Source organism: Petaurus breviceps, unplaced genomic scaffold (assembly GCF_028583685.1).
Source record: "Petaurus breviceps papuanus isolate PSGF00001 unplaced genomic scaffold, PetGlider_PUasm1.0 174, whole genome shotgun sequence".
Classification (NCBI taxonomy): Eukaryota; Metazoa; Chordata; class Mammalia; order Diprotodontia; family Petauridae; genus Petaurus; species Petaurus breviceps.
In genome coordinates this window covers 4,794,944-4,803,011 of record NW_027185761.1, presented here as the reverse complement: position 1 = coordinate 4,803,011, position 8,068 = coordinate 4,794,944, and the positions used below count along the sequence as shown (strand labels likewise).

Here is an 8,068-nt window from a genome sequence, read left to right as displayed (position 1 = left end):
TCCACTGTGGCACTTAGTTAACTCAACTCTATATAACTCTATAGAAATAGTCCATAACAAAAATAGTTTAATTTGAAAAAAAATAATCAAAGCCATTTGCAGGTTCCATTGGATTCATTTCAATTCAAAACATTTTATACCTTCATGCATGACCCATTTTGCATACTCATATATGACAGTGAGAAAAGGTCAACGATGCAATGGTAATGGGCTGACCTTGTGTAAATTTAAAATATTTCAGTATTGCCTCAAACCCTACCCAAAATCAATTAACTTTTAGAACCTAGATAAGCAGCACTGAATTACTTAAGCTCTTTACTTTTAAGTAGAATACATGTCACAAATATTCATATCCCTCTTACATAAGGAAATAAATGATCATGGTGGGAAGTTTGCCTCCATTTGAAAAAAATATATATGTTTATGTGTAGGAATACATATGCAGATATGTATCCACACACATATATATTGGTATAGAGGACAATCTCTCATTGTGTAAAGTCTTCACCCACAGAAAGTGAATAATGGAGGTGGGAGGGTGATGCATGAAGTAGGTCACTTAACTTCTATCTGTCTTAGTTTTCTCATCTTTAAAATGAGGATAATAATGGTACCTACCTCTTAGGCTTGTTGGATCAAACAAGATAATAATTATAAAGTATTTAGCACAGTGCCTGGCACACAGTAAGAGCTATACAAATGTTAGCTATTATTATTATTCCTTTTGATGATGATGATGATGGTGATCCTGAAGAAGGATTCCTCATTTCCTTAGCAATTCTGATACAGGTTTACATGCATATTACTTCTGACACTTATTCAATGATTCAAGGGAAATGAGGCGTAAGATTAGTTGGCAGAGACTGGGTCCAAGAGTTATACTAGAGCACCTGTATCAAGATAGAATGGTCAAAACATTGTGCAACTTAAAGAAGAAGTCAGAACTCAGTTTATATAGTTAGTCAATATGCAATACTGAGACTTCTAAAAGTAAAACCAAAGTCAGAGTCATGGGTGTCACATCAATCTAAAAGACTTGAAGGATTAATTTAGACCATTAATAGTCACCAGATATCTCTGCTCAGTGCTTAAAACAATGTGCAAATTTAGCAAGCAAAGCTGTATGCTAATGCCATGAGGCATCTGTCACTATAGGTCCTACATTATGTAGTACTGCATGGACTGCAAGTGATCATACTAAAAGACATCCCTGACCCATCTCTTTGGGATGATTAAATCACTCAATTAACTGCATCAGATTGACCTGTGTCTTAAACTAGGACTGGAGGCAATAATTAGAGAAACTGCCTGAGAAATTCAAGCCATTCACAAGTTGTCAGAATGAGTTATCTGACCATAAAGGATGCCTTTTATGGGGAAATTACATTCTTATTCCAGAAGGAAGTTGTCAAGAAAGTCAGCCACACTAGATACAAAGCATATAGGAATTTTTCACATGAAAGAATTGATTATAAGGAGCGGCCAGGTGGCTCAGCGAGTAAGATCACGGCAGTGTTGGGATGACCTGGGGATCGAATCTGGGCTCAGATACTTAGCACCACACCCAGAAATAACTGGCTGTGTAACCTTGAGCAAGTTACTTAACCCCGATTGCTTTAAAAAAAAAGAATTGATTATAGTTTATAGAAGATGGTTATTAGAATTAATTGACATCAGAGGGATTATAAAAGAATAGCACAGATAGCTCAGACGTTGGGTTACTCATATTAACTCTTTCAATTAAACATACATACATATGTACACACATTTTTATGTATGTATATTGTATACATATACATGTATAATACATGCAAATATACATGTATGTGTATAATACATATAAAGTTTATTATATTTTCAAGTATTTGCTGTGTGTATGACTGCATTGTACTAGGGATACAAAATATAAGACTCACTTTGGGCATCAAAAATTTATAATTCACACAATGGACTATATACATAAAAATTATACAAGTCAAAAAGTAATAATAATTAAAGAATGTTACAGATAGAGTTCTCAAGATTAGAACAATGCCTTAGGATGATGTGATCACATATTTAGAATTGGAACAACCTTTAGATGTCCCCTAGATGAGCTCCTTCATTTTACAGAAGAGAAGACTGAGATTTAGAAGTAAAATGACTTTCCTCAGTTTCAAAGGTATGATGTCAATACAGATCTTCTGACTCCAGAGTTGGAGCTATTTTTAATGCACCACACTTCCTTCTTAGACATAGTTATCGTTGCTATTCTGATGTTTCAGTCAATTCCAACTCTTTGTGACCCCATTTGGGGTTTTCTTGGCAAAGATAATGGAGTAGTTTGTCATTTCCTTTGCTGACTTACTTTGTAAATGAAGAAACTGAGTGAAACATGGTTAAGTGACTTTACCCAGGGTCACACAGCTAGTAAGTGAGATTACATTTGAACTCACACTTTCCTAACTCCAGGCTTGTAGTTCTATGCACTGTGCCACCTAGCTGCCCATTTGCACAAGTAGGCATTTATACAATGTTTAAATTGAATGCAATACCATTCAATCTTGTGTGTACTTTTCTACTTCACAACACAACAGAAAGAAAAGAAGTAATATATGTTCTCCAGCCAGGAAAACAAGTTACATTTCTGTAGGAGTTATTGATTAAAGCAGAAGGATAGGTTTTCTGAAGAGCTTCTGATTTACAACTTGCCTAGCTTTTCACATAGCTTTTCCTAAACACCATTCAAGAAGCATGCATGAGATTCTAGGAAATGGTCTTTTAAAAAAGTGCTTGGAGGTACAAATTGTCCAAGCAATAAACAAAAGGGCATCTATTTAACAAAGTTAAATATATCAAATGATTACAATTTGTTGACTTTCAGAAAAGCCGCTAATCAGGTTCAATGACACACTGTTCGACAATTTCCCGTAAGTTGGGGTTCTCCATCGCAGCTGCTACTCTCTCCTTGTCATTGATTTGTTTATTTATATCTTCTTCTGTGGAATGGGTTCCTTCAGAAATGTAGATTTCCAACTTATGTTTGAAAGGTAAACAGAAAGGTAAACTCTGAAGTTTCACTCGTAAGCAAAGCCCAATAAGAGTGGCCAGAGAGCAATGAGGTACTGTGAGTGTGAACCTGATAATAACCAGATAATCTTCTTTATTAATCTCCTTAACTTCCACACAACTTTCTGTTACCACTTCCAATTCTTCTAAAGTATTGGGCTTCTCTGGGTCCCGGATGGTTCGAATTAGATCGTAAACCTCTAGCGCTTTCTCTCCATGATCCGGGGCTGCAGGGCAGCTTCCCGCTCAGAGCGGCCCGAGAGCCACCGGACTCTGCTCAGCTCCCAGGAAAGCATCCCGGACACTTGCTCCATCCTCCCGCTCCACCATCCCTGGCGTCGGTCCCACCCGAGCCACCGTCTTCCCACCACCCCAGACAAGATATTTCAGTTTCCTAGTCCCAAGGCGGTGAAGCTAGGAAGCACCCATGCATGAGATTCTAGCCCAAATAAAAAAAGAATGAACAGCTTAGGTCGACTTTATCAAAAATCTGGACTTTTCCCCCTCTTTTTAAATTTGTGTATTTATTTAAATATATTTTGCTTTAAAATAGTATACTACCAAATAATACAAAGGAATACATTCCCTACTCCAAAATTTAAACTTTACATTCCGGAAAGTAATTAATATCGTGATTTTTTTCTGATAATACAAGTCATTTCCCAGTTTCTTGGTCAATGACTGTTAGACCAAAGGAAACACATATGCTTTAACTTGGAGAGTATACTGTCAATAATAGCTCTTACAATGGATCTGAAACATAACTTTATAGTGTTGTTTTTATTTACTCACAGTTGCTTTTTTTCTCCTGATAGAACTTAAGCTCCTTAAAATCAGGTTTTGATTCCTTATTTTGCCTTTGTTTGTATCCCCAGGCCTACCACAGCAGAAGGCACAAAGTAGCTACTTATATTGATTAACTAATTGGTTGGCCCTGTTTCCTTCCTTCATGACCACTTAGGGCTTCCCATATTTCTTTGAATTCTTCACAATTGGCATGTATTTTAGTACAGAAATACAATTATATGCCATGATTACTTTATTTCTCCCTAATTATTTGGAGTGTATCTCATTCACAGTTTTTTTCAAAATAATAATTATATTATTATAGATAATGCTTGAATGAATATTTTACTATATGTTGGCCTTGTCATATTTTCCTTATCTTCCTTAGGGCATAATACAAGGAATAAGATTATTAGGTCAAACAGAATGAACAATTTACAACTTTTCACTGAGTGATTCCAAACTATTTTCCCAGAATAGTTGGAACAAATAACAGTGATCCCAGGAAAATTAGTGTGTCTGGCTTTCTATGGCCACCTCATCATAAACTTTTCCATCTTTTCCAATTTAATACCTCAGTGTTGTTTTAATATTTCTCAAAATGGAAAATGTTTTTAAGGTATAAAAATACCAATAATAATTTAACATGTATTCCTCTGAAAACTACTTGTTCACAACTCTATATGACTACTGCATCCTGGATAATGTCTCTTAAAATTCAAGGTTTGTGCCAAATGGATTTTTCATTTCAATCTTATATGAAAGATGTTTATATACAAATATTTCCAATATGGATCTTTTCTTTTAATTTTATCTATCTTCTCTTTTCATCTTTCCATTACAAATTTTGCTTTATAAATTCTGTTATCCATATCTTATTATTTAATTGTATGTAGTTGTTTAAGAAACTAACCTTCTCTAATTAGATTCATTATATGTTCTTTTATATTTAGACAATTTATTTTAAAAGTTGTAAGGTATTGGTCTAAACATTCTATCATATTCCTGTTCAGTTTTCCTTATAATTCTTATCATATAAGAAGTCACCTCTACAATTATTTATGTTTTGGAATCTATTAAACATGAAAATGTAGAGTACATTTATTGCAAGGTTTTGCTTTATGAGTAAATTTTACCAATCAACTTTCCCAGTTTTTAATGTTAGCAGATAGTTTTGATAATTACCACTTTCTAATTTGAAATTTGCAATACCAGACTCCCTTTCCTCCTCCATTTCATCTCTTTATTTCCTTTGACAGCCTCTTGACTATCTCCATCTGATAATTTTGTTAAATACTATACAATACCATCTTTGAAGTTTAACCAAACATATGACATAATTTCATAAGTATAGCCAATTGGAGAGGATTCTAGGAAGATGGCAGAGTAGGTCAGAAAATTGTAAACTCTTGAGATTTTCCTCCACAAAAGAGATAAAATAGTCCCTCTAGGCAAACACAGAGCCATGGAAAACAAATAAGAGTAGGGGCATGACAGGGGTTCTTTTAGCATAATCAGAGAAGACCTGAAGAAAAATCCCAGGACCAGATTTCCTGCTTGTGAGAAGTAAACACTTCCAGGTTAGGGTCTGCTTAAAAAACTAGCTGCATGGTGCTAAAACAAGAAGCAGCAAGCTCTGGGGTTAGTTGGTTTTTGAGCCTGCCTCAGCCCCAGCCACTGGAATTTTCCCCTCATGACAGTAACTGCAGTTAGGCTTCTGAGCCAGGGAAAATCTAAGGAACTTCTGCTGATAAGGAGTGCCAGACCAAGCTGTGTGCTTCAGAGAGTGGTAGCAGGGGTGAGAAGGTACCAGCACATGCCCAGTGAGTGCAGAAGCAGCTGGTCAGGGACTCCACTGACTGTGTGCACTCCAGGAGGCTGAAGGACTTGGTTTGAGTTTAAGATCAGACAAGAGAACCAAAGAGGAACAGAGGCCAGAGGCACAATCCTCTATTCTCCAGGACTAGAGGTGATTATAAAAACTAATTTTTTAAATGCAAAGGCAAAGGAGAGAGAACCCAATCATAGAGAGCATTTATGGTAATAGAGAAGACCAGGGTTACTCCTCAGAAGAGAATACTGAAGCAAAGAAACCCTCTTCTACCCCAAAGAGTAATGTCAAATGGTCACCAGCCCAAAAAGAATTCATTGAAGAATGTAAAAAAAAGACTTTAGAAATCAAATGAGGGGCAGCTAGGTGGCACAGTGAATAGAGCAACAGTCCAGGAGTCAGGAGGAACCGAGTTCAAATCCGATCTAAGACATTTAACATTTACTAGCGCTGTGACCTTGGGCAAGTCATTAAACCCCAAGTGCCCTGCCTTCCCCCTTTGCAAAAATAAAAAAAAAAAAGAAATCAAATGAGAGAGATGGACGAAAAATTAAAGAGAAAAATAAAAATACAAGAAAAACAAGAAGATTATGACAAGAAAGTCAACTAGTTTGAAAAGATCCAGAATCTTAAGGAAGAAAATGACTCCTTGAAAATCAGAAGTGTGTGTGTGTGTGAGTGTGTGTGTGTGTGTGTGTGTATAAAATAGAAGAGAATGTGAAACATCTCATAAAAAAAACAACAGGTCTAGAGAATACATCAAGAAGAGAAAACATAAGAATAATTGGACTACATGAAAATTCTGATCAAAAAACAATCTTGATACAATAATAAAAGAAATTATATATATATAATGTCCTGAAGCTTTAGAACAAAGAGGGGAAAGTAGAAATAGAAAAAAACCCACTGATAACCGCCTAAAAGAGACCTTCCAAGGAAAACTCACAGAAATATTATACTTAAATTCCCAAACGCCCAGATTAAGGACAAAGTATTATGAGCAACAAGGAAAAACAATTTGCATATGACTGTACCATAGTTAGGATTACACAAGACATAGTATTGGCAACACTAAAAGATTGCAGGACTTAGAACACTATATAGCAAAGAGCTAAAGAACTGGGCCTCTAGATAAAAATATCATACTCATCAAAGCATAATTTTGAATGAAAAAAGAATGGACATTTGATTAACTGTCAGACTTTCAGGACTCTATTAAAAAACAAACAAACCCTGAACTAAATAGAAGATTTGACATATGAGAGCCAAGGGAAATAAAAGGTACATACCAATGACCAATTACAAGGGACTAAATTAGGATAGAATGTTTACCTTCCTATATATGGAAAATGTAAAACCTATGTCTAAGATTGATACTAGTAATTAGGTATCTTATAAGAAAAATTTGGGTAGACCTGAGTATATGACTTCAAAAAGTAAAACCATTCAAGAACAGCAAAAAGACTAATTATATTACACAAATGAGATATAAGAGGAATAACCAATAGAGAGGAATTAGATGGGGGAAGGGGGCTGTTAGTTCTGGAAACCTACTTTCATTGTAAGTGCATTTAAGGGGTGGGAAATACAAATACATTTAGGAGAGTATAAAAATATTCTAAAATCAGGAAAAATAAAACTCAAAGGGGATAGGGAGGGGGAGAAGATAAAGCAGGGATCTTTGGGGGGAGGGTGAAGGAATAGGTTGAAAGGGGATATAGAAGGATCTTTAGATTTAGAGGAATGGGAGGATAAGGGAGAGAGTTTTAGAGGTTAGGGGGACAGCATAGATCAAAGGGGTAAATAAAAGGGGCTTTAGATTTAGAGGAATGGGAGGATAAGAGAGGGATTGCTGGAGTGGGGGCTGGTTAAATATAGGAGGGCAAGGCAAAATGTAGAAGTAAAAAGAGGAGTTAAGAGAAATAGGAAAAAAGACATACACAAACACAAAAAAGATTAGGAGTAGACTCTCTTAAGAAAAGCATATGTGTATACATATATATATGTGTGTGTGTGTGTGTATGTATATATATGAATGTATGTATATGTGTATGTATAAACCAATAACTATATATAGATATATCCATGATCATTTGTAGCCTTGGAATGCTGGGTAGGGGTGAGGAAGGGGGGAAAAAAGAACAATGCAAAAGCGTACAGCAGAGGAGAAAAGAAAACCTGCAAGGAAACAAAGAAAAGATGGATAGCTTTCAACATAATGTACAGTATTTAATATGCAGACTTTCTTGAAATCAGTTATTGCTATATAGTCTGAATCCTATCCTATGTTCTGCTGTGCACATTGAATGACTTTTTTTCTTTTATATTTGTTTATAATGTTTCTTTTTCTTTTCTTATTATGTATTTGTTTTGGTATTGGTTAAAAAGGAAAAAAGTATAGCT

At 35.4% G+C, this 8,068-nt stretch overlaps 1 pseudogene; it reads right to left on the bottom strand.

Annotated features, from left to right (window-relative positions):
- Nucleotides 1-2,753: 2,753 nt before the first annotated feature.
- Nucleotides 2,754-3,469, bottom strand: LOC138158373 (cytosolic iron-sulfur assembly component 2A pseudogene; annotated as a pseudogene).
- Between the last annotated feature and the right edge of the window lie 4,599 nt (nucleotides 3,470-8,068).